This window comes from Papaver somniferum, unplaced genomic scaffold (assembly GCF_003573695.1).
Source record: "Papaver somniferum cultivar HN1 unplaced genomic scaffold, ASM357369v1 unplaced-scaffold_125, whole genome shotgun sequence".
Taxonomy (NCBI): Eukaryota; Viridiplantae; Streptophyta; class Magnoliopsida; order Ranunculales; family Papaveraceae; genus Papaver; species Papaver somniferum.
In genome coordinates this window covers 1290007-1317902 of record NW_020621603.1, presented here as the reverse complement: position 1 = coordinate 1317902, position 27896 = coordinate 1290007, and the positions used below count along the sequence as shown (strand labels likewise).

The following is a 27896-nucleotide window of genomic DNA, read 5'->3' as shown; positions in this document are numbered from 1 at the left end:
CTAAGGTCGTCGAGGGAACTTGGAAAAATTTGGCGGTCACTGTTGTATATAAGTTGTCTTTCCCTCATTCCCTTCCTCATTTCCATAAAAAAAGTGATGTGGCATCTCCAACCAGCTCCTGTAATAGAACATTTGAAAAGAAATATGAAGCAAAAAGTTCCAAAACAAAATATTTTCATTCAGGGCGACACAATTGGTTCATGAAAGTTTGACCAATTGGGTTTCACGATTTGTGGCTGTGTCACAACGAAATTTACAAGCACGCGCCTCAATAGTGTTACAATAAAACATCTATAAAATAATAGGTTTGGGACCACCCTAATCCTATTATTTTAAAGATATTATATAATCAATAATTTAATATTTTATTATTTTATAGAATATGTTAATAATATATTTTCCTTTTTGAACCAAGAAATATGTTAATAACATATTTATTTTTTTGAAATATATTAACTTAAAGAATATATATATATATTTTATAAAAAGGCACCCCGAGGGTATTTTATTAAGAATATATAGTTCTTATTTTTTTGAATTTGAACCATTGCGGTTTGACATATAGTATTTAGGATGCGCAACCATTGGACTAGTTTGATGAAATTGTATTTTTTATTTTTATGTTACATCCACTATAATCAAAAACCCTAACTTGATATAAATAGTATTTAATATATAATTTACATATAAATTTGACATTTATGAAAATTGTTTGTAATTTCTAATAGAATTATTATTTTATATAATGTTTGGGACCTATTAGTGTTTAAGAAAATTTTTTGGAATGTATTATATTATAATATTATCGAGTTTATTATTTTAATACTAAGGGTCCAAGTTGGGAACATAAAATTCTATTATTTTAGCGAAAATATTATATTAAAAAAAATTATATTATCGAGTATTATATTAAAAAAATTATTGTACCTGAAGACCAGCATGACCATCATCCACTGCATTGAGAGCAGATTTGATCACACGAATTGTTGTTGGGATGTTTCTCATTATTTCCTGGCACCATTTGACTGTTTCTTGTTCTAACTTTGCTAGCTTTTTAACAAACAGGAAATCACCAATTAAAGAGAGTTTCCACTGCAATTATGTATACGGTGCTCCTTACAAAGCTTCTACATGAAACAAAATTTTATGAGTATATCTATCAGAATCATGTCCAAGAGAGCACCAGAAGGAAAATTAGTCTTCATTATCGCTACAAAGATACTAAAAACAGTACAGTAGCCCCAAGAGTGGTTGATACTGAAATTTTATGAGTATATCTATCGGAAACTCACCGGTGCGACGGTGTTCACTAGTCCCATCTTCTCTATTTCAGAAGCATCATAAAATCGAGCTAGAAACCACATTTCACATGCTTTTTTCGGCCCGACCTTGTAAACCAAACCGCCACCAGAAGAAAAGTAACATGTTAGTCTATGATTCCTCCACTGCAAAATAAATCCATCTATTTTGTATTTTTCTTGTTTACATTACATCCATTGTTTCTTAAAAAATACCAACAAAATAATGAATAGAAGAATCTGCCAAAGAACTCAGATACAACACTTACCAAACGATCCATGATGGAACTTCCATAACCTGCATCGAGGCTTCCAACCTGCATAAATCCACGGTAATAGATAATTTGAGATCACGAAAAATAATTTTAGTGTGCAATTTATAGATATGCATTTCCAAATAACGCTCACAAAACAATCCAAATTAAGAGCATGAAAAATAATGTGCCATCATATTTTTTGATTGATCCTAAGTGACTTTATATCCAACTTTATTCATTTAACAAGTACAGAGTATTATGATCCATAATAAATTTCTAATATCAGAGAAGATGCTGCAAGAAGAGTACCTTTGGACCTGTCTGGCCAAAAACGGCAATGTCAGCAGCTATTGTTAAATCACAAACCATATGCAATACATGTCCTCCACCAACCGCATAACCTGCAACCTGCGAATGAGGAAGATAATTATTGAAAATGCGGGGGTCTAACAACCTCACCCAATATTTCGATTAGCACTCTGTATGGACTAACTCGAATATACTTTTAAGAGAATCAACTAGACAGTCAGACTCAGTCTTAATAAAAACTATATCAAGGAGTTAATATCTCTATCTCTCGATTTGATATATACTCAAACAAATAGAAATTTGTGAGTCTTTATCAAATACAAGAGATATAAACTTGGATGGTACCAAAGACCAATATCCAAGGATCAATCAATTTCCAATCAACAACTAAAGGTTGGATTTCACAATTGATCGATACAATGCACAACCTGTGATATTTCAATTATATAAAAAATATAATGCGGAATAGAAATAACACAGACACCAGAAGTTTTGTTAACAAGGAAACCACAAATGTAGAAAAACCCCGGGACCTAGTCCAGATTGAACACCACACTGTATTAAGCCGCTACAGACACTAGCCTACTACAAACTAACTTCGGTATGGACTGTAGTTGAACCCTAATCAATCTCACACTGATTCAAGGTACAGTCTGATCCCAGCAGGATACTACGCACTTGATTCCATTAGCTGATCTCACCCACAACCAAGAGTTGCTACGACCCAAAATCGAAGACTGGAATAAACAAATCTGTATCACACAGAAAAGTCTACGATAATAGATAAATCTGTCTCCCACAGATAAACCTACGAGTTTGTTCCGTATTTTGATAGAAATCAAGGTGAACAGGAACTAATCGATAACTCGGACTTGTATTCCCGAAGAACAACCTAGAATTATCAATCACCTCACAATAATCTTAATTGTATGGTAGCGAAACAAGATATTGTGGAATCACAAACGATGAGACGAATATGTTTGTGATGTCTTTTTATCTTGCCCTATCGGAGACATAATCTCAAGACAATCTTTCAATTGAACTCGTATGATAGAAAATGGCAAGATCAGATCGCTCAACTACAAGAGAAGTAGTTCGTCTGGCTTCACTATTCTAATGAAGTCTTTAAGTCGTTACAGGGTCTAGAGAAGAAACCTAAGGTTAAAGGAGAATTGACTCTAACTAAATCAACTAGTATCACACAGGAGGTGTGGGGATTAGTTTTTCCAGATGCTAGAGTTCTCCTTTATATAGTTTTCAAATCAGGGTTTGCAATCAATGTTAGCTTAGTAATAAAGAATCCAATATTCACCGTTAGATGAAAAACCTGATTTAACCAAGCTAATATCTTTCAACCGTTAGATCGAAACTTAGCTTGTCACACACAAATGAAATGTATTTCATTTAGGTTTAAGTAACCGTACCTAAACGTGTACACTTAGTTGGTTCACAAACAGTTAACCAATGGTTAGCCATATGAGTACTTTCATATTAATCATATTCATCTTTCTCATAACTAGTTCAAATGACTTCAAGAGAACTAGTTGAAGAGTTGTTCAATTGATTAGATCTTTATGCATAGACACAATTGAAACAAAATCGGTTTGATTCATTTGAATCAATTCATGAACAATATGGCCATGATTTGCAAAGATTGCATTCCTTATAATTTATTGTTTAATTTCATGAACTACCGATTTGAGAAATAACCCGCTTGGGTACGCGTAGGGGTATGCGTACCTTATCTACCAGATTTGAGTTTCCAAACTCAGCAGAATTTTCCGGGTAGAAAAGTTCCGCCAGTACGCATACGGGTACGCGTACCTAAGGTGACTGGTTTATGAGTTCGTAAACTCCAAACTCAGCAGAATTTTCCGGGAGGAAAAGTTCTGCCAGTACGCGTACCCAACCTGTCTTCTTTACCAATACCGTATGCACACATATGCACACACTTGGTTTCCGGCACATGGATTTATACACTAATGTGTGAACACACTATATATGCTTATATCCATAGATGGTAATCTCAACTCCACATTTGCAATCATTGAAACATTCTTGTATAATGTTATAACAGTCGTTATTCACAACTATCGTCATCAAACCTATTTTCAAGATTGAAACGTCATCATGACTTTCATCACGGATAAAGATGAAAAATGGTTAAAGCGAAATCTTACCAACACATATTTCGAGAAAAAGATAGGCGAGTAAACTCGGCTCGAAATAGCAAATGTGTATGTATGAAAACTATCATACTTATACGAATTTTGTCTCAAGAGTAGGTGATAGAGTAGATAGAATTTTGAGTGATAGATAAGTTCAAGTCTCCACATACTTTTTAGTCGGATGAAGTTCCACTGGTTCCTTGAGTAGTTCTTCGTGTTCGTAAGATGATCGCCGCAGATTCTGGAGCTCAACTACACTTAACTTTCCTAGTCCGAGACTTATCTATAAGTAGACTAGAAATCAAGACATATAGTTTTGACAACTAAATTTGACAAACAAGCTTGAGATAGCAACGCTTGCGAGTTCGACCGAGCACTGCTCTAACAATCTCCCCATTTGTCAATTTTAGTGACAAAACTATCAATACATATGGATTACAAAATAGATTAAACTTTGTAGCTTCTCGTCCACATGGTTGATCTCCTTGGTGCTTCAACATTACTCGAAAACTTCATCTTTTCCAAGTACTCCCATGATTCCATAGATGTTCAGTTCTGCATCATAGTTGTTAAAGATCCGTAGCCATAACAATGAGAAAACAAAATCTCTCGGCCATTGTTATACAGTGTCATAGTATTATTAGAAAGTATCAAAGTTCAATTGTATCACAACTTTGACAACAATACTATGGTGATATGTGTCACTCCCCCTTAGTCAATACTTTCATCTCAACATGAAAACCACTCCCCCTTACATGGTGATCCGAAAACCATATGTATTTGTAGTGTGAACTACATATTAATTCTCCCACTTTTTGTCAATAAAATTGGGAAAGGTACGAAAACGGGATCCTAATGAAATTTCCACGGAGACGCTTCAAGACCAAAGAAAAGTACATATCAACTTTGGTTAGATGCAATCATAAAGTCGAAGCTAAATGCATTCATCAAAGAGTTTATAAAGATAAAAGATAATTCCTAAAATATTCCACAACCGCACTCCCCACAAAGATATGGAAATTAAGCGCAAGTTCAAAAGGACTCTCCCCCATTTGATGTCATTCTCGAAAGAACAACACGAGCGACCTTACTTTTTACGAGAAAAGAAGGATTTCTTTGGACACCAAAAACCACAAAGAGAATGATTTTGTATCCAAAAATTCTTAATTAAACTAATCACAAGAGAACCCATGATTACAATAATCGGAATACACAACCAAATTAACCACAAACGAATCTATGATTAGTCTAGTTGGAAATGCTCACATAAGAAGACTTATGGATCTGTACAGTATATACATAAGATATGGATCAGAGAAGATCAATACTGCGGAATATACAAAAGTTCATCCTATTCTCATCACTATTTGCATAACGACATATAATAGACATAATCTTTGTAGACAAAAGATTTTAACCTATCTTCCATCAATAAGTGACATAATAGGCTTAACTTTTGTTTGTCAAAAGTTCATCGATCTTGTATCAATACATGCATATCGACATGTGAAAGAGATAACTTTTGACATCGTATGGGACAATAATAGTTCACGGACGCAAACACACATATCCCATAACATATTGCAATATATAAAACCATAAAGATTAATACTGCAAAAATTATCTTCCAAATCAACTTTAGAATTTAAATAAATAAATCTAAAACATTGCAAGATGAAAACGTTGGACATATCTATGTGCACTCACAATAATATCTATTCCAAACCCTAGTTATCCTTCTTAAACAAAAACAAGAATAAAAATTCTCTTAAGAAGTTTCCTAGACAATAACATTTCACTTACTTTCAGAATTCTTCTCGTATTTCCTATATTCACCAATCTCATCTTCAATCAGATCAATCCTTGATTCAAGGTTTTCAATCTTTTCCTCCAGTTTTTTGGAAGATAAAACCAGTTCGTTTTTTCAGAGCACTTACTTGTTCCAAAACGAGATTCATGGTCAAAGAGAGCTTCTCAAACTGGGATACAGGCGGATTTCCATCAAAGGATACATCACGTTTGTCGGAGCACAACTCATTATCAGAGGAGTCGAAACGAACCTTCTTAGATGGAAACAGAACAATCCACACATCACTCTCTTTGCTTGAGAGACTGGATGAAGACATGATAAAAGAGAGAAATGAAATGCTCAGTCTTCATGAAAAAAAAACTTCTTCTTAAAAGGAAGAAGATCTTTGACCAAAACCCTAGACCAAAGGTAGGTACGAGGTAACGGTTTTATAGGAAAAACCGTTTATGAACGCTCACAGAAAACGTCTTAATCAAACCAAACAGATATGAGAAACAGACTAGGTACAGATATACAACCCTCTTTGTAGGATATGGTTCTTGTTGAAAAATGAGGGTACAAGAACCATCTTTTACTCTTACTACATATTAAGCTTCTTCCTATTCGGAACAGGATTGGGAGGTCTCTATCTTAAGGATGTACTTATATCTTGATTCCGTTCTGCCTTCGTGTGAACAGAATTAAGAGTTTTACTCATCCTTCTTAGAACTGTTTTGAGTGCTCTGTTTGTTGATCTTTGTAGGATACAAGTGGCCTTAGAATTCTCTTTTGTACTTTTAATAGTACATATGGAAGATTTCTTTTTCCTCTTTGGCAGGCACGTTTTGACTGGGGAGAAAATTTCTTGGTTTTTTGTGCTCAAATTATCTGGATGATCCTGATTTTTACACAAGATATCAAACCTTTTTGAAAAAATCTTGTGGTTTTCTATATCATCCCTTTCGTTAGATATAGGGTCAGGAGTAGTTTGCTGAAAAAGAAATAATCGAGGGATGGTATTTCTTATAGGAATCACGATTGCGAACGTTTGCAATTTCTTGTCTTAGAACAACCAGTTGATCTTCCAAATATTCAATCCTTTTCATTAGACTTTCTTCCTTTGAAGGAACAAGATTGAGTAATTCGGAGCAGACTGGACTGTTTGGAGGACACGTGTGATTGTCAGTAAGGAAGTTAATGAAACTTACACAGACTTCTTCCTCTGGACAGTAGTCAAGAGTATCCATCCAAGCCTTTGTTAACTCATTAACCTTCTCATCAGATTTTTTTGAAGTATGAACACTTCTGTAGCACCTTAAACAAGACTTATTTTTATGATTCTTTTGATCTTTATTATTCCCCTTATTGATTGAGATGTCTTTCTTATGAGACTTTCTTTTACTTTGTCTGAGTGTCTTTTTCAACTGTTGTATGAACAATGAAAGAGATGAATTAAAGTTATTCTCATTTTTTCAATCACTTTTGGGCAGCGAGATTTCTTATCAGTTGTGGTAACAAAGTTTACTACCAAATGATGTTTCTCTCGCTGTTGTAGTTCAAGATCAAAAATCTTTAACTGTCCAACCAGAGTATTTCTGGAAAGTGTATCAAGGTTATCTCCCTCAACGATGACATGTTTCTTAGAATCATATCTAGATGGCAGCGATCTGAGAACTTTCATCACAATATCCTTTTCAGGAATAGTCTTACCCAATGCAAAAGATGCATTAACAATTTCAGACACTTTGTGATTAAACTCATCAAATGAATCTTCATCTGCCATACAAAGGTTTTTCCAATCGTAGTTTAGGTTTTGAATCCTGGCTTCCTTTTCACTGGTATTTCCTTCGAATACGGTTTCTAAGATATCCCACGCATCTTTAGACCTAGTGCAATTTGACACATTATGCTGAAAATTTGGGGTAATGGCATGTATGATGGCATTCAAACCGTTGGAGTTTTCCTTTGCAGCAAGTATCTCAGAAGCATCGTATTCGCCAATATCCTTTGGAACAGTAGCGTTACCTATTTCCACAACGGGAGCATCATATCCATTAACAACATATACCCATGATTGAAAATCACGCGATTGAAGAAAAACTCGCATAGCAATTTTCCACCATAAGTAGTTTGAGCCATCGAAGACTGGTGGTACATTAATAGAGATATCACCTATGTCCATAGATTCAGATCACTGCAAACACAAACTTTTGAGGTATTAAACGTGTTTGCCTACTCTGATACCAATTGAAAATGCGGGGGGTCTAACAACCTCACCCAATATTTCGATTAGCAATCTGTATGGACTAACTCGAATATACATTTAAGAGAATCAACTACACAGTCAGACTCAATCTTAATAAAAATTATATCAAGGAGTTAATATCTCTACCTATCGATTTGATCTATACTCAAACAAATAGAAATCTGTGAGTCTTTATCAAATACAAGAGATATAAACTTGGATGGTACTATAGACCAATATCCAGGGATCAATCAATTTCCAATCAACAACCAAAGGTTGGATTTCACAATTGATCGATACAATGCACAACTTGTGATATTTCAATTATATAACAAAATATAATGTGGAATAGAAATAACACAGACACCAGAAGTTTTGTTAACGAGGAAACCGCCAATGCAGAAAAACCCCGGGACCTAGTCCAGATTGAACACCACACTGTATTAAGCCGCTACAGACACTAGCCTATTACAAACTAACTTCGTTCTGGACTATAGTTGAACCCTAATCAATCTCACATTGATTCAAGGTACAGTTGCGCTCCTTACGTCTCTGATCCCAGCAGGATACTATGCACTTGATTCCCTTAGTTGATCTCACCCACAACCAAGAGTCGCTACGACCCAAAGTCGAAGACTTGAATAAACAAATCTGTATCACACAGAAAAGTCTACGATAATTGATAAATCTGTCTCCACAGATAAACCTACGAGTTTGTTCCATATTTTGATAGAAATCAAGGTAAACATGAACTAATCAATAACCCGGACTTATATTCCCGAAGAACAGCCTAGAACTATCAATCACCTCACAATAATCTTAATCGCATGGTAGCGAAACAAGATATTGCGGAATCACAATCGATGAGACGAAGATGTTTGTGATTTATTTTTATCTTTCCCTATCAGAGATATAATCTCAAGCCAATCTTTCAATCGAACTCGTGCGATAGAAAATGGCAAGATCAGATCGCTCAACTACAAGAGAAGTAGTTTCGTCTCGTTTCAAATCCCAATGAAGTCTTTAAGTCGTTAACCTACAGGGTCTCGAGAAGAAACCTAAGGTTAAAAGCTAATCGACTCTAGCTAAACCAACTAGTATCACACAAGAGGTGTGGGGATTAGTTTTTCCAGTTGCTAGAGTTCTCCTTTATATAGTTTTCAAATCAGGGTTTGCAATCAATTTGAGCTTAGTAACAAAGCATTCAATATTCACCGTTATATGAAAAACCAAGCTAATATCTTTCAATCGTTAGATCGAAACTTAGCTTGTCACACACAAATGAAATGTATTTCATTTAGGTTTGAGTTACCGTACTTAAACGTGTACACTTAGTTGGTTCACGAACAGTTAACCAATGGTTATCCACATGAGTACTTTCATATTAACTGTATTCATCTTTCTCATAACTAGTTCAAATGACTTCAAGAGAACTAGTTGAAGAGTTGTTCAATTGCTTAGGTCTTTATGCATAGACACAATTGAAACAAAATCGGTTTGATTTATTTGAATAAATTCATGAACAATATATCCATGGTTTGCAAAGACTGCATTCCTTATAATTTATTGTTTAAGTTCATGAACTACCGATTTGAGAAATAACCAGCTTGGGTACGCGTAGGGTATGCGTACCTTAGCTACCGGATTTGAGTTTCCAAACTCAGCATAATTTTTCGGGTAGAAAAGTTACCCCACTACGCGTACCTAAGGTGACTGGTTTATGAGTTCGTAAACTCCAAACTCAGCAGAATTTTCCGGGAGGAAAAGTTCTGCCAGTACGCGTACGGGTACGCGTACCCAACCTGTCTCCTTTACCAATACCGTATGCGCACATATGCACACACTTGGTTTCCGGCACATGGATTTATACACTAATGTGCGAACAAACTATATATGCTTATATCCATATATGGCAATCTCAACTCCACATTTTGATCATTGAAACATTCTTCTATAATGTTATAACAGTCGTTATTCACAACTATCGTCATCAAAGCTATTTTTAAGATTGAAACGTCATCATGAATTTCGTCACGGATAAAGATGAAAAATGGTTAAAGCGGAAGCTTACTAACGCATATTTCGAGAAAAAAGATAGGCGAGTAAACTCGGCTCGAAATAGCAAATGTGTATGTATGAAACTATCATACTTATACGACTTTTGTCTCAAGAGTAGGAGATAGAGTAGATAGACTTTTGAGTGATAGATAAGTTCAAGTCTCCACATACATTTTAGTTGGATGAAGTTCCACTGGTTCCTTGAGTAGTTCTTCGTCTTCGTAAGATGATCGTCGTGGAGTCTGGAGCTCAACTACACTTAACTATCCTAGTCCGAGACTTAGCTATAAGGAGACTAGAAATCAAGACATATAGTTTTGACAACTAAATTTGACAAACAAGCTTGAGATAGCAACGCTTGCGAGTTCGACCGAGCATTTCTCTAACAATTATAAACAATTATACTTTCAAATCTGAATGGTACAAGTAAAGACTTACTTATACATGGAAGGAAAAAAATGGTTAGGTACTTAGGTTTACCATTGCTATCACAGGTTTGGGGAGACGTCGTATTTGTACCTGTATAAGTACAAAATGTGGAGATAATAACAATGAATATAGAAGGTTATTTTGAAGAAGAATAGTCTGTATTGACATAATACAAATTCATACCTGAAGATCCAAAACATTAAGGCGGCCAAAATTGTCGTAATCAGCATATCCGTCTTTACCTCTTAATGTATGATCTCCACCACTACAAAATGCTTGGGGTACCCTACATAACATATCCCAGAGCATTATGAAATTGATATCCGACATTCATTCATGGATACGACATGGTTCTTCGTGTTAGACTTTTTTGTATTTTGCGCAACAAATCTCCATTTGGTTAAACTAATCTTGTTTATACCATGTTAACTCGGATTAGTCTTAATCCACATTGAGGCATGTTTATGGTATTAAGCATGCATTAAAGACTAGCTTAATGTTAATGCTAGATAATATTGAGTCTTAACATGACATGTCATATGGGTTGTCCAATGTATCCATGAGGTATCCTCCAACTTATGATGGAAAAGGTTGGAGTGACATGTGACAAGTATGACTAGGACTCTCTTCTATCCTCGCAAGTTTTCTTTAAAAGCAAATTTGTTTTCATCCATCATGAAGTAATGTGAGGAAATAGAAGTTGATAATAAGTCATGCAAGTTTTAGTGTCTTGTGTTTTCTATTTCCTTGTACTACAACATGTTTTTGTATAAACTATATGTAATGTCATAGCCTATGTATGATGTTGTTTTGTGTATTGTTGAGTATGCTAATACTAGGTTCAAGGTCTGATTTCGGCATTGGGTTGTTTTCCACAATGTTTAGATCTTAATTGTAGTATTAATGGAGACGAAATTCCAACATTCAACTTCTATTTCACCTAATTATTACATATTCAGCAGCTAGGGTGATTGTATGGTTGAGGTTTTGGATTGTTTTCCATCTAAAGTTATAGTTCTTCTTATATGCAGTGGTTTGGTACTTCATGCTTGATGGTGTGGGACTGAAAAGTCAGGACAACAAGTATTGGAGAAGTTGTAGAAGGTTTATGTATTACAATCAAGGTATGTTCACATGTCCAGTAGATTTGAACTTCTCAAGATGGCAGTTAGGTCTGAAGTTTTGAAAAGTTGTAACTTATAATAATTTGTAGCTTCCATTACTCGACTAAGTGTTTGCAAAGTGATACTTTGAGAATATGTGGAAGTGCTTAATGAGAATTATGTGATTGTGGTGGTTTATTTTGATTCATTCAGAAATTGTAAACACGAATCTTGCCCAAAGGTATTTTGTGTTTATGAAATTTTATGTGAATCAAGTCTCATATCAGTGAAAGCTTTTCATATGAGAATTTGCATAAACTTATGAAGCCTCGTTGTATGTCGTATTTTCTGCCCAAAGGTGATTTGCTATGATACAGAGTTTTGTTTTGAGTTTAAGATGTTATTGTTTTGCTTATTGACATGCTATTTACTTGTTTTATGTTATAGCGACATAAAGTGATAATAAGCATGTGTGTGTTGTTTGAATCTGAATTTCAGTGGAATTGTGATTATGGTTTATCATCAAGTTTATTCCATGTTGTGTTTGAATCTTAAATTCAGTGGGAGTGGTGTTTGTAGCTTGTTAATCATCATTCTCTTATTTTTGTAAGGTTTGTATGCTTACAAAGTAGTCTCTAGTTTGAGATAAAGCATGTGTGTTATGTGTTGTGCTTGAAGTCAATGGGAATATGGTGTTTATGGTTTTATCATCATATTTGTTTCCTTATTTTGTAAGGTGTATATGCTCATAAAGTAGTATCTGGTAAGAGACATATGGTTCTCATTTGATATTATTAAATGTCCTAAAGTTCTTGTTCTCATTATGAATACGAGCATAGTGCTTAATTCGAGCAAAACAATGGGTATATCAATAAAAAAGAAGGTGGCCTAAGATCATACGTAATGCTGCTTGTATGGCTTTAAGCTAAGCCAATAAAGTTACAAGTGCAATTAAGTTGGCATAAGGCTAAGCCAAATGAAGTTTTCAAGTTCAGTTTGGTTTTGGCGTAAAGCTAAGCTAATAAAATATTTTTCTGTTTTGAAAATTAAAATGTTTTACTTGGGAATAATAGACCGTCTAGTTTTCTGATTGTAGAAATAGCTTACACTTCTTAAACATGACGTGTAGGTCTCTATAGTCGAAGGCTAGTGTACTATTTGACTTGAGTGGGCGGTTAGCATAAAAAGTTTTTGATAAAAGTTTTTTACAAAAGTTTTGTTGCTTAAACAAGTGGGAGATGTTAGACTTTTTTGTGTTTTGCGCAACAAGTCTCCATTTGGTTAAACTAATCGTGTTTATACTATGTTAAGTCGGATTAATCTTAATCCACATTGAGGCATGTTTATTGTATTAATCATGCATTAAAGACTAGCTTAAGGTTAATGCTAGATAAGGTTGAGTCTTAGCATGACATGTCCTTTAGCTTGACATGTCATATGAGCTGTCCAATATAGCCATGAGGTATCCTCCAACTCATGATGGAAAAGGTTGGAGTGACGTGTGGCAAGCATGACTATGACTCTCTTCTAGCCTCGCAAGTTTTCTTTAAAAACAAATCTTTTTTCATCCATCATGAAGTAATGTGAGGAAATAGAGGTTGATAATAAGTCATGAAAGTTTTAGTGTCTTATGTTTTCTATTTCCTTGTACTACAACCTGTTTTTGTATAAACTATATGTAATGTCATAGCCTATGTATGATGTTGTTTTGTGTGTTGTTGAGTATGCTAATACTAGGTTCAAGGTCTGATTTCGGCGTAAGGTTGTTTTCCACAATGTTTAGATCTTCATTGTAGTGTTAATGGAGCTGAAATTCCAACACTTCGCACCTAAGATGGACCTTCCACTGTTCCATATCTCTAGTCTCTAATCAGCATAAAGAAACCAACATTTTATCCACTATGTACTAAGTCTAACCTACAACCATTGGAAACTGACTCTGTATTAGGCTGGATCACTCCAAAAATACTGTGTTGAATTTCTTTTAAAATCCAATCCAGCCACAACGCTGCTCAGGCCATGGAAAGCCACGTCAAGCACCCCCCGCTCTATCTTTGTGCACATTCTCTTAAAAACGGCTTTCCTTTTCAAGTTCTTTCGTCGTTCATGGAAGTAGACGCCTAATGTCAGTGTATCTCTTGTTTTAACTTAACTAGCTATTATCCCAGCGACCTTGAATTAGCCTTCCCGATTATCCTACCCAGCATACTATGTTTACGAAAAGAAAGTATCCAAGTTGGTGCACCATAACTGGCATCAAAAAAATCAAATGTACTTAAAATTGAAAGTTTTAATAATGCACCTCGGTACGTATCGTAAAACAGTATCTACATTGTAGGCATCTCTGGTAAATTTTGAACAAACTAAATTTAGAGTTGAATGATGTTTAAACAATATGTACCTTCCCTGTAAAGATAATAACTCCAATAGTAGAATCATCTCTGGCGTCATTAAATGTACGCATTAGCTCTTTAACCGTCTGCGGCCGGAAAACATTTCTTCTCCCCGGTCGATTTATCGTGATCTTCAAAAATCAATCAACACAATACAACAAAATGAATATCTTGAATTCAATATAAATAAACTACACTCAGATTTTCAGATTAAAAAAATAATAATTAAGAGAGTAAATGAAATACTCCCCCCGTTTCTGAAAAAAAATACTTTCACTTTTTCAGTTTGGGTTGATGTTATTCATTCACAAAAACATAAAAAATCAGTGGATATAACTTACTAAATAGACCATTTGTGAGGATCGGGGTTCGTATATGTACATGAAAAAATTTGTTTTTTTTTTTGTTCTTTTTTGTTTCTGAAAATTTGAATTTTGATGAAATCATGTAAGAACATATCGGTAGACACAAATAGACACATATACTGATTCTGTGTTGATGTTCTTCATTCACCAAGAATACAAAAAATAGGTGGATGTGGATGCTCATATATGCTGATTGTGTTATAAAAGAAATATACCCAGCCAAATTATATTATAAAAGAAATGGATACTTACACAAATAACATAAAACGTGTTTATGTCTGGGCATATTATGAACAAAACGACTGAACATGTCCTTAGTTAAAAGTGTATAGTCCAATTATCATATTATTAACAAAACGAACAGATAATTTTGGACCGACTCTATAATTCGTGGATGAGGGAATCCAATGGAGCGATTCTAGCAACAAAAGTCAACAAATTTTTATTTTGGTTTGTGTTCTTCAAACACGAAGAATACCAATATGAACCGTTCGGCACGCATATAATCATCGGTCGATTATGATGGAATCGGTCAATGTGGATATACACATCAACCGATTCTGGTTAAACAAGGAAAACCTAGATTTTTAAATTTTAAATGATTAAATCTATCGAAAACCTAATTAGGAGAACGGGTTAATAGAATTACATCACCGATGATTTAGTTTAAGAAATAATTCGATAAATGTTATTAGTTTTAGGTTTGATTGTTGAGAGAAATGTTTTTAATAAGGGCATAGTTGAATATGCTTCATTGTTAGAAAATTTTGTTTGGAATATCTTAGTAATTTTGCCTAGTTTAAACACCCCTTATTCTTGAAACCCTGTTTTAGGGCATACGGAAAAAATTTAGGGCATACAGATTTATTTTCCCAACTAAGGTGTATTTATAAGAGGTGTCTAATGTGTTCGCAATGTTTTATATACCCTTAGACGGTTTATATCACCAAATTTCCCTTATATTTAATTTAAAAACAAAATTAAAATCAATTTTGACTTAAACATCTTCTCTTCTTCTCTGCCCGATCTCCGCTCGCGAAACCGTCGATAAAAAATTTGATCGTCAATTCGTGAAAAGTTGATCATCGATCAAACACAACTACAAAAATGACTCGCACAAAGAAACCTGCAATAGGTAGTCATTCTAAATCTTCTTCTAATTCGCCAATCCAAAAACAAGAAAAGTTGAAGGACTGGAAACAGAAATTCAACCGGATGAAGAACCAACTCCTGAAATGAGGATTGTAATATATTTTCCACGAACCATATCTTATTTTACTGTTTTTTATTGATAGAATATGATTGATTCATAAAAAACTAGAGCCTTTTAGCGGTTACATAATGAAGTTCGGCTTATTAGCGAGACACATTATCAGCCGAACTGTTCATTGTTCATCGTTCTGAAAGTGCTTATGAAAAGTTCGGCTGATAATTCATTTCTTAACTATTGCCGAACTTTCTAGTATTTATATATAAATTATTTAATTTGTGAAGTTCGGCTGATTCGAATGTTGAATTATTAGCCGAACCTGACACTATTTCTTCAGGTTCTATAAATAAATCAAGTTCGGCTGTATCGATATTTTGTTCATTAGTCGAACTTGTAATTTAAAATGGTTCAGCTAGTTCGTTATTTGGTATATAGGTCGAACCTCTAACTTGATTTTTCTTCTCAAAATCGATGTGTGTCGTTTTAGGCTTTGGATTCCTTCTTTACGATGTGGAAGATAATACCAATGATAGAATGTGGTGTAGAGAGATGATAAAGATTGAGAGATCTCTTCTTAGGGTTTTGGATGTCTTCTTATACAAAGATCTCAAATTTAGGCTTTATAATCCTTCCGAGACCGTATTTCCTTGAGATAGAAGTCAATTTCGCATCCAAATATGTCCCAGAACAGTGTCAGGTTCGGCTAATACCTTTCCAACCTTTCCCGACCGAACCTGAGAAGTAAAATATACCCCAGGTGGTTGTCAGGTTCGGCTGACTCTATTAGATCACTTTAGAGTTGAACACCTCTATGTGAACACTTCTAAAATCTTGATTTGTATGCTCCAGGTTCGCCTGGCTCGTACTGATGAGTTATCAGCCGAACTTCTCTATGTAGACTCAAGTCTTTCGATCTTGTTTTGGCCATAACTTCTCCGTCCGATGTCAGAATGACCTCGTTCTTTTTGCGTTGTCTTCGTATTTTCATTATCTTGAAGATGAAGATAAGAAATCCTTGATTTTAATGAGATGATTTTGGACCTTGGTAATCTCCAGCAATAGGCTTCACTTTCTTAACATTTTTAGTCATTTCCACTTCTTTTGGTTGATTCATCCTAATTAAGAAAGGATGCATAATAGAAAATATACGTAATAAAAAGTCTAACCCCTAAATGTGTATGAACTTAAGTGTTTTCTGGAAAATTATAACATGTTCGGCTGATACGATTTTTTGAATATGAGACGATCTTGGAAAGATATATGGTTCGGCTGATAAGATATTTAAAGTAAAAACCGAACCTTTACTTCAATTTTTTTCGATACTCTCAGGAGAAGGTTTTTCCTATAAAGAAAATTTCTTATTAGCCGAATATTTAACTAGTAAGAAGTTAAAATATATAAGTTCGACCAATAACTATCGTATTTCGAGTAAGCTGAAATGTTCATCTTCTGTAGCATACCAGTTAGGTTCGGCTGATAATTTCAAACCGAACCTATCTATGTTTTGCCGAATTTGGGTGAAAAAAATCTATTTTTTGATGATTTCAACCAACATAAATGAAATTAAACATAATCTAAAAGTATACTTGTGTATTGTTAGTATTCAGTTTCTCATCGATGTATTCATCTTATGGATTTGGCTCATAAAAATCATCATTATAAGTTAGACTTTCAGTTTGGGTAAAATCATTCTCATAATCTAAGAAATCAGCCATTTTCGGATCATTGTTGTAGTTGATGTGTATTTTCCGAGCTTTTTTAGGTAAAGATTGTGCCTCCTCATCCATTGAGATTACTTGAATCAAAATACAAGTTTTTTTCTCACTTTCCCATCTCATTCTCCAATAAAACCGAATTTTTTTTCTTACCCCAAATTTAAATTTTATAACTTAATTATCTTAATCACTAATCATTAATATTTATCACTAATCAAAATTATTAACAACTAATCATTATTAAACACTAATACCGAAAGAACAGATTTGCCATTACAAAATATATTTGGATAAATTCCTTTTAGGTTTACCATCTAATAACCCTATTTTTTCATTACTTGTTATACCTTCAGATTTTTAGATATGTCCTAAAACAGGGTTCTATATCCTTAACTACTATATCGAACAAGAAAAAAAAAATTGGGCTCCCAGCAAATGGGCCCATAGCGGCCTCCTATACCGCATCCTCAATAAAATTCTTTTTCTTTTTCTCTCAACTCTGAACCCTCAACAAAATTTTGTTTCTTCTTCTCACTTCTCTTGACTCTGAACTAAAACCCTATCTAGATGCACTTACTCAGTAGGGTTTTAGTTTCTGTTTCTTCTTCTCACTTCTCTTGACTCTGAACTAAATCCCTAGCTGCACTTACTCAGTAGGGTTTTAATTAAAATCTCAATCGCTGTTTCTGAAATGGCTGTTGATGGTGTTTTTTAGCTTAGTGTTAAAATCATAAAACCTTGCATCTGATGTGACGTCACTCTGCAAGGAAACAGAGCCACGTGTGCTAACCTCTCCACTGGCAAATTTATTGAGCCGCTCAATATACTTACATGAAATTTATCCATACTGGCGAATGTACCAACCATCCCAGATGTTCTGTAAATTTCGGCGCCTCGCGTATATCCACTTAATATAAGTTCTTCTGAATGCCTTCTATGCTATGTTCTCCGACTGAACTCTTAATGTTGATATGGCATGACGATTTGTGTTCACTAGCAGCAGAGTAGCACGAATCTCAAAATATCAAGAATAAGATCTTTACATAAGGTATTCAATCAGAAAAGCGTGCTGCTCTCTGGCAATAAACTTAAAAGAGCTCTATGTCAACACATAGAATTCAATCAATCGTCCTGACTAACTTGCAGAAGTTAGGGTTTCGCGCCTCGCGCAATATATAAGACCTTTCTTGTCAAAATCAAGCCTAAACAAACTACGCAGTTAATCCTTCATGGATTAGCATGCGCAACCTCGCCCAGAATAAGAAAAACAGGGAGCCACAGCAGCAAAGAGAGGCGTGGTCATGTCTTAGGACAGCTGGCGCCACTGGCCACGCCCCATCCTAAACCGACCCTATTTCCCTCGACCAATCAGGTCGCTCTAAAGCCGCCACACTCTCACCAGAAGTGTGGTCGCGCCTTATGTTTGGCCGACCCCCTTTTGTGGCCCATCAAGTTGCTCTAAACTTGCCACCATACATTAAAGGCCAAACACACCCTGCCGCGCTACCATGCTAAACTGACAAGCCAAACGCGCCCTACCACAACAACATATTAGTCGGCATGCCAACATGCCACTCTACCACGGTAGCATACCAACATGCCACTCTACCGCGGCAACTTCGCAACATGCTACCTCGCGAACATGCCACTTCGTGGCAACCTGCCATAAATAGCCACCCACGGCAATTCTTCATCTTGTGTCCGTTTCCACACTATGTCCTTGCCATAGTTCCTTTGGCATAGCCATGGCGCCATTTGCACAAAAGTAGCGTCATGCCGCATCCGCATGCCACGTGCACTAATTAGGGTTTCGACATGTCAAACCCTAATTTGGCGTAGCAACAGGGCCAATGTTGCCACATGTGGGTCCGACTCCATGGCGCCAAGTTTTGGCCACGCCAAACCCTAATTCTTCCACGACGAATTCTTCCACGGCGCCTTGGCCGCGCCAAGGCCTAGTTCTTCCACGGCGAATTCTTCCACGGATCCTTGGTCGCGTTAAGCCCTAATTCTTCCACGGCGAATTCTTCCACGACGCCAAACCCTAACTTTGGTCGCGGAGCCAATTTTTAGCTTTGGCCATGCCGCAACATCACTGGTATACCACTATGTCGCGTCTACTAGCATGCCGCTATGCCACGGCTACGCCATTAGCATTCCACTATGCCACGGCTACGCCATTGGCATGCCGCTATTCCATGGCTACGCCACTGGTATGCCATTAGCATGTGGCTGACGTCATTTCGCTATAAAACAAGAAGTGGACATAATCAATGGACATCCTTCTTCATGAGATGCAATCTCAACCATCCAAGTTCGTCACCGAACTGATGGACTTGTGGCAACTCTTAGGCGACCAACCGCCTAAACCCAGCGACCATGGCTACGCCAGTACCACTTGCACCATCGTGCCACTGGCATGCACAAGTCATGCCGCAATGCCACTGCGCCATTGTCAGGCCCCAACACAAGGTACCCACAATCAACGGCTACCCTTATTCATAAGATGCGATCTCGGCCATCGAAGTTCGCCACCAAAACGGTAAGCTCGCGACAAGTTTTAGGCGATTGGCCAAAACGAGCCTAGCATCACATGCTACTTACCTGCGGCAAACCTCTCGATTTTAACTTGCCACACGTATCAAAGTACTACATGTTTTCCACGAAAACACTCGAGACATCAAAATATGTCACAAACTGGGGGATGCTCATCAGGGTATTGGTCTGGCGGTTTACAGCGTGCGGCGTGCAATGCGCCCGTTACAAAAAAGTGTCATGAAGTGGGATAATTATTGCTGGTGAAAAGTAACGGTGTAAACAACTCATTTCCTTCCTCATGGAAGCGTAATGACTAGCGGTTACACGAATTCACTTCCCTCATCATGGAAGCATAACGTCTGACAGTTACACGTTACTCTTTTCTTCCACCACTCAATCATTTCCACTTCCTACGAGACCAGGGTACGTTTCACTATGACTTGTATAAATATGTCTCACCTATTTCCACCAAACGACAAGTTTTGGTCGGCAACAACACGGTATCTAGAAATCACCTGGTAGCTTTCCATTCTGCTAGCCAGTTCTACTTTCAGATACAAGTCATAAACAACCACACCTTCAGAATCAACTACTCTGGTCTCAACACTCTCTTCGCTTCCCTCCCTAAGACCAACCCTTCTCCTTCACTTTGTGACCGAAGCAATCCTGGAACGGCCATTTCTTGGTTTAGGCCAGGATTGTACAGATTGATCTCTCGAATAAAAAGTACTCTTGTGCAGTGTATTGTTTAGGATTTAGATTCGTTTCTCATCCACACACCCGAAATTACCAAAATCAGCAGAAACGGTTTTCACCCACAAACAATTGGCGACCACATTGGGAGATTCATCTCTCGGTTACAATATCAATTTCTCAACTCCCGATTTTATCTTTCAACTCCGATCTCAAGATGGTAGAACTCAGGTCAGGATCAGCAACAAACCTTGAGAACACCGGTGCCGAAATTATTCTTGGTGTTAACATTTCTCCCAGTGGTGCTAATACATCACCTGTCAACACCAGCAACATGAAGAATATTCCTTCGGACGTTACACATTCGGTTACCAGAGCTAAAGCCTCTGCCGCGGAAAATGCTCCTTCAGGTGTTACACCTCCAATCACCAGAGCCAGAGCCGCTGCCGCCGCTCCCAATATTTCGTCAAGTATGACACTCCAACCGTCACCAGAGCCGCAACTACTCCGCCGTCAGGACGAGAAACTGGAGGAGCCATAAGAAGCCGACCCTATATTACTATTGTTGATTTGATGGAAGACAGGAGGTTCTCGCTAGAGCCCAAACGGACATGGCCTCGACTCAGAAGGAGGTACTTGTTTTTCTCAAGACACTAACGGAGCGGCTACCACAAGAATCACGCCAGCCAGAGCCCATGAGGAACACCTCCAATACCCCTGGCGCCAGCACCACAGGCAGCTCCGCCACGGAAGACCACCACTAAAGCTCCCATGCGACATCAAAAAGCTGGAGAAAACATCTTGTATTTCCAGTTCCCAATCGAGGAAGTGATTGAACTCTTGGAAGCATGGATCCAAGACGATGCCATCAGGCTACCTTCTACCAGGCGCCCACCAACCGCGAAAATGGCAAACCCCAAATATTGCCGCTACCACAGATTTTTCCACCACCCGACCAATGACTGCAAGAATCTAAAGCATATATTCAAAGAAAATATAGAAACAGGGGAGCTTCAACTCGGCAATGAAGGAGTTCACAGAGATCCACTTCCAGTCAGAAGTTCCATGGTCTCTGGGGACTCTGTACAAGAGACTGTGCAATCCATGATGCAACATGTATGCGAAATTCTCTATCTCTCCAAGACACGGCGTCAAGATATCTTCACAGCCCTTAATCGTGTTGAATCGGGCAAGCGACTCATTCCTAATGAAGAAACCACGCCAGAACCTCAAACTCTCTCGGGAAACGGTGTTGGAAAATACAACTGGGGACTGTTGAACACGGTTTATCTGAGGGACGCCGAGATCGACAACACATTAATCGACGAGTCCTCTGGCTTCAACATCATTACCATCAAAACCCTGAGAGCTGCGGGAGTTTCGAAGCAGGAGGCTACCGTTCCCCAATTATGGTCAAAAACTTGGAAGGGGAGGCGATGGACGCATATGGCTACATCAACCTTGAAATCAAGGTGGGAGACACTCTAACACCTGGAAAATTCCACATCGTCAAAGAACTCTCGAATTACGACATGATTCTGGGGAGCGCATGGGTACACAAAAACAAAGCGAAGTTAAGAGTATCCCCTCTGCCGATGACGATACCCGAAAGGATTTCCAACAAGCCGTCCAACTTTGAAGATTACATGTTGTCGTATCAACAACTTACCAATGTAACTCAATTGCCTAGATAAAGCCCGTAGACGTTCATCCGCGGATTCCGAGCACAAGTAAGCCTGGTTAAACGACCCTCTCTGCACCCACTCACCTCTCCTCTCGTCCAGGCGTGGGGACTCGGTCCGATTGTCAATCCGGGCATCATTAGGAGATGTGAATGGGACGTTGGGCCTTTCAAGTGCTTTGCCAAAAATTTGGAAGCGGTCACAGCCAAAGATGACGAGCTCAAAAATCAAGTGGTTGCGCAACGCCCAAACCCGTTTCAAATTGGAGATGTGGTAGTCAAGACGACCTCGTTTCAAGTTAGAGATATAACAGTGAAAATATCCACTCGATTCGATCCGCCTAAAGGGAAGGAAGACGAGCCGTATCTGATGGCGGATGTTCTTTTGGGTGGTTACTGCAAACTCATCAATGCCGACAATTTGGAAGGTGTGATGATTCACTCGCGATAGCTCAAACCCTTCATTACCTAAAACGCTGTGCTACCTCCACCTCTAGCGTTCTCCTTTCAGCATTTCCTTCAGCATTTTCCCTTTTCACGCAATGTTTTGTAACTTCTATAAAATGATTGCACTTCTTGCATTCATAAGTAGAGTTTTCAACTTCAATTAAAAGAACATCTTTCCTTAAAAAGTTTCCCAAACCATATTAAAAGAAAAATACCAAGTAAACCCAAACTCTCACAGAGTCATTACCCGTCGATTGAAAACCAGAGAAACCAAACCACCACAAAAAATATCTATTCAAAAGTACTGAAGAAGGGAATATACAAGGAAGATGATCATCAGACTGCAGAACAGATATCTTTTCAAGAATATCCGGCTTCAAATCTCACTTAACGCTCCTCTGGTTTTCGGGATGTGTGACAACGATACTGCTACAAGGGAGAACCAAGAAACAGGTCGGTCGAACCTTTAACCATTGTTGTTATTTTCCCTGTTTCGAGTTACTGTGGGTGATGTCGGAGTTCGGAGGTATTGGCTGCGCAGCAGGCCGGCTAGTACCTGTGGAAAATTCCATCCACACTATTTGGGTACGGCGTCTGTCCATCTACTCGATGGCTAGAAGGGGAGAGCAACTTATTTTTGCATAAAGGGGTTTTGGATATTTTCAGTATGAAGGTTTTATTAATTCATTCAGAGATGTGAAGCCATAAAAGCTGAATAACGGAATGTTATTTGGCGAAACCCCAACTCCGCCATGGAAACAAGAAAGCGAAAGTAAACCTTTGGAATATTAAAAGCGTCTACACGCCGAGAAGAAATAGAAAAAGTGGAAAAATTGGTCGTTAATGGAAGACGCCTGGATCAATGACGCCTTCATCAGAGATTTTTCAAGCACTTTCCCCAGCACCTTCTATGGCAGCAAACTTTCCATCCAGGCGCCGCTTCGGCAGTAGCGACTCCAGCGTTCCACCCAGAAGCCGCCTCGACAGCAGCGACCGCAACATCCCATCCACAAGCCGCTTCGGCAGCAGCAGCTTCCACATCCTTTCCGACGTTTGTTTTAACAGCAGTCCCAACGTATGTTTCCATGGCTTCTCCAATGGCCCCAACATATACTGCCTCCGTCTCTTCGTCTGCCTTGACGACATCCTCGGCGGTCGCTTTGGTAGGACTAGAAGAGATCCATACAATTATACTTCAAGTGCACAGCGTCTACTATGTAAAACAGAGCAAATACAGGTCGATCCCACTGAGACTAGGGCGATGTAGAGTTGATTCTAAGGTCTTTCTATACTTGATTCCAAACAAGAGTAACACGAAGATGGGGTCTGCGTCGATACGACAAAAGATATGAATGATTATACTACACAAACAAGATTAAAATGAAATTAGAAGGCACTAGGGCAGTCGAGTCCACTGTTTAACCTACAGTAGATAATTCAGTTATGGAAATTGCTCTTGTCCTTTTAACGAACAGCGGTGAAGATTCGAATCTGCTGCATATCCAAGGTGATCTGAAGATGGATAATTAATCACAACTAAAGTATTCATCCTAAGAATTAATTGTCTAATTAAAGCACAACTAATCAAAAGATAAATCGATTCATTTAAGCATGAGTTGCAGCACAACAACATAGAATTGTTCCAACTACCTAGGTTGTGTATAACAAACAAGGTGAAAGTAATATGTTGTAGTACAAAGATTAAATATACCCTTAAGCAATTAAGCACAACAAGAACAAATTCATAACCAAAATTTTCTGATGTTAGATTAAGAGTTTCATCTAAGCCCTAACAAAGATGTTTAGAACATAATAAAAAATGAAATTAAACCTAATTTACTACTGCTAGTTGCTCCGGCTAGTCCGGGCTTCCTTTTTTTTTTATCTACAACCCCTCCCCCAATTTATACAAGTTTCTCCCCCCTTTCAGTCCTATTATCATCATAATACAATATAAAATTTTGGGGTTTTGTTCTCGAAACTCACCACTGCAGCAGTACTCTTTTTATCTTTCACAACCACGACCTTATCTTCATTGGATTGCTGATGTTGATGGTGTTTGAAGGAACAACAATTTCAGACCTAGCTTGTCAATTCATTCACTCTTGAGAACCAATTTAGCCGACCTATTCTTTATCACATAATAATTACTGATTCTAGGTCTAGATTGATTGATTTGTGAAAGATGTAAATAGGGTATAGAGAAGATACAGCCTCTTAGGGTTAGGCTCTGGTTTGAACAGATGGATGGAGATGTTTCTGGGTGAGAGATGAGTGGTGTCGGGTGTGATGGTTCTGATGTGAAATGGTAAAGTGAGAGGAAAAAATAGAGAATTCACAGTAGAGGGATGGGGTTAACATACAGATAAAATGGAGAAGAAACAACCTCTTTTCTCACGCGTGGAAGCCTAGGTTTAGGTGTTGGTCAAGTCATCAAGGGCATGTTTGGTTGCTTACTTTAGCTTTGCGTAGATATGATTTAATGGCACACCTTTCCCTGGATATTAACTGTGCTAGCCTCTCAGTAGCAAGACCAACTTCTCATACTTTGTCTACACCAGCCCCCAGTCTTTGGTTCACCATTTAGTATCAGTACCTACACCACAACGCAAAAACGAGATTATTCCGACAATATTACCCGCTAATGAACATATGCACCAAAATACAAGATTTGATATAAAATGAGATCTTATAGCACTTGGGATGTGATAAAAGAGAACAAAATGGCCAAGAAATATGCATTATTAGGCACCGATCACACCCCCAAACCTGAATTTTGCTCGACCTAGAGTAAAACAAAAGCTAAGAAAAGTTCTAGGATAAAATATAAGCTCAGATCCATGAAAGTGATACCTGCATTCAGTTTTAGCTCACAACAATTGGATATGTCAATCTAGCTTTCAAAGGCACAATTCTAGCACTGAAACGACTAAGGACATGTGATAAGAGTGTAAAGTGTATCTTCCTTCGACATGCATAGAGAATGATTTACTCTAGGAAGTAATGACTGCCAATTACTAAGAGATAATTTTTAGGCTAAGAACTGAATTCAAAGACAAGCTAGCTGTCCGGATTTACGAGAATTGTGAATGTTCACCTAAGAGTTGGTGATATTTCAGCTTACCCGCGTTGTACAATGATGGTTACACCCTCCTTGCATATTACAAGACTATTTACAACACATAGCAAAAAGGGACATTGACTGCTCTCTTAATTTGAGGTAAGAGAGGAACTTTAACTTTTTTATTGAAACAGAATATAATAACAAACAATGGATATTTCTTTTCTTTATCTTTTTCATTCTTTTTTTTGATTGAATTTTTCTTTTCCTTTTCGTTTTCTTTTTTTTTTATTCTTTTTTTTCCAACTGATTTTTCATCCGACTTTTCAACTGAAATTTCATCTGACTTTGCAATAACAAGAGATACAAACATAAGATGACGCAACAACTTTACACAAAAGCTCAAAAAAAATACATTACATGACACTTTTAGCAAGAGGCATCCCTTTTCTATGCACCCGGTCAAATTCAATGGTTGCTTTTCTTAACGTATCCTCCAACTTCTATCCCAGCCAACCAAAGAACAAGCTAGTCAAGTCTCATTCAGTATTCTAGATGATTGGCAGCCTACTTAACCTATGAAACACCGACGCTATACACGCTTGGTTGATCGTGCATGTGCAAAATTTCTAAATCAACATGTGAATTGTGCTAGAATCAGGGGTGCCTTATCATCTAGATTAACAACCCTACGATATCATACATGCACAGGTATCACAAATCAAGGTAAATGAGCTCACTTTTTCATTTTTTTTATTTTAGTTTTTTTATTTTATATTGCAGAGTTCAGTTTCAAAACATAGCACAGTGACAGTCGATGGTATATACTTTTCACCACCAAACCTAAACTAAACATTGTCCTTGATGTTTCTAAAGATGAAAAAAATTGTACTACAACATACCAAGAGAACCATGCTGAGTAGAGAAAGGAAAGAGATTACCGTATTTCGACGATCGTTCCAAGTAAGAACTCTTTTATTAGCTATTGTAATCCAATTAGAGATCAACTGAGTATAACATTAGATTAGCAAAACATATGTATCACAGTAGCCAAAAAAATAATACAAAGTACAAAGACTCAAACTGACTCAGAACAGAATGTAAGAAAGATTCACCATAAATCAACAATCTAAATAGTTGGTGATCAACCCAGAAAACGACACGCAGAAATATCGACAACCTCAAGCATATATAACATGACAAGTTAAGTAAGACTGTAGATACAAATGAGCTACCCCCAAACCTGAAATTTTCAAAGGATACAACCTCTTAGGGTTAGGCTCCGGTTTGAACAGATGGATGGAGATGTTTCTGGGTGAGAGATGAGGTGGTATTGGGTGTGATGGTTCTGATGTGAAATGGTAAAGTGGGTGGCAAAAATAGAGAATACACAGTAGAGGGATGGGGTTAACAGACAAATAAAATAGAGAAGAAGTAACCTCTTTTCTCACGCGTGGAAGCCTATGTTTAGGTGTTGGTGAAGTCATCAAGGGCATGTTTGGTTGCTTACTTTAGCTTTGAGTAGATATGATTTAATGGCACACCTTTCCATGGATATTAACTGTGCTAGCCTCTTAGTAGCAAAACCAACTTCTCATACTTTGTCTACACCATCCCCAGTCTTTGGTTCACCATTTAGTATCAGTACCTACACCACAATGCAAAAATGAGATTATTCCGACAATATTACCCGCTAATGAACATATGCACCAAAATACAAGATTTGATATAAAATGAGATCTTATAACACTTGGGATGTGATAAAAGACAACAAAATGGCCAAGAAATATGCATTATTAGGCACCGATCATGCTTCAACGTCCCTGACAACAGTTTCGGTGTCCACTCCAGAAGCTGTTTCAGTTTCGTAAACCGTGTCGACATCTTCCTCAAGAGCTTTTCCAGCAGCTTCTTGAGGATGCCCCGGTTCGTTCGCATCAAAGTCGAGGATTACGATACCATCATGGACAGGGTAATTAAACTAGTTCTCACCTAAAAGTTTCATGGACTCAGTCTTCCGCCGCTTCAACTGAGAGGCGAATCGTTCATCCCTAGCACTGGTTTGTAGAGAAGCTTCATTACTCTGAGATCTCCCGACACGCTGAGATGCTTCATCATGCCTCCACTTTTCCTCCAT

The 27896-nt window shown here is 37.4% G+C and overlaps 1 pseudogene; it reads right to left on the bottom strand.

Moving 5' to 3' along the window:
• Nucleotides 1–27896, bottom strand: LOC113331556 (annotated as a pseudogene).